Here is an 819-nt window from a genome sequence, read left to right on the forward strand (position 1 = left end):
TCTCTCTCTCTCTCTCTCTCTCTCTCTCTCTCTCTCTCTCTCTCTCTCTCTCTCTTTATCTCAACGGGTCCCTGATAGGCCAAATCTCCAGTGGCTATGTTCAAAACACTGGGCCAGAATAGCACAGACCCTAGGTAGATAAATATTTATGGGGTGCGTTTACTTCTTTCCACAGAGGAGAAGTGGAAATAGTGTGTTTCCAAGGTGAGCAAAACAAACAACTTCAAAGGAATTTAAATGCAGTTCATGTAAATGTTCTCCCACTGTCACATGTTTCTGCAGGGACTAGCGCTAGATTGTTAATGAAGGATTCACGCCTGATGCCAGATGACCTGATTATTGTCTGTTTGCAGAAAACAGGAGCCCAGGGGGGCATTGTCGGATGATGTAGATGAAATCATTTAAAACATATGCATGCAATGATGGGCTGTATAGTCACAGTCATGAGGTCGTGCCATTAAGTCGTGGCTTTTGGCCAGCGGGCGATCAAACCAGCGGTTCTATCATCCGTTAATCAGAACACACTGGGATCAGAAAGAGCACCGCTAATGGACGACATGAAAGAGCTGCTCAGCACGACTGAAGCCTCAAAAAAACATCATCAATGGCCCCTTGGGGTGTCATTTGTTTATAGCTAATCCATAACAGACTATATAGGTCTGCAGCTTAACACCTGCAATCAAATAGTTAAATGTGTATATCAAATCTCTCTGCGTTCTCATTCAGTAGCTCCATTGGTAGACGGCTCCTCGTGCCCCCATCAAACGCAGCCAGGCGACCGTCGAGAGAGAGAGAGAGAGAGAGAGAGAGAGAGAGAGA

The sequence above is a fragment of the Etheostoma cragini genome, chromosome 23 (assembly GCF_013103735.1).
Source record: "Etheostoma cragini isolate CJK2018 chromosome 23, CSU_Ecrag_1.0, whole genome shotgun sequence".
Lineage (NCBI taxonomy): Eukaryota > Metazoa > Chordata > Actinopteri > Perciformes > Percidae > Etheostoma > Etheostoma cragini.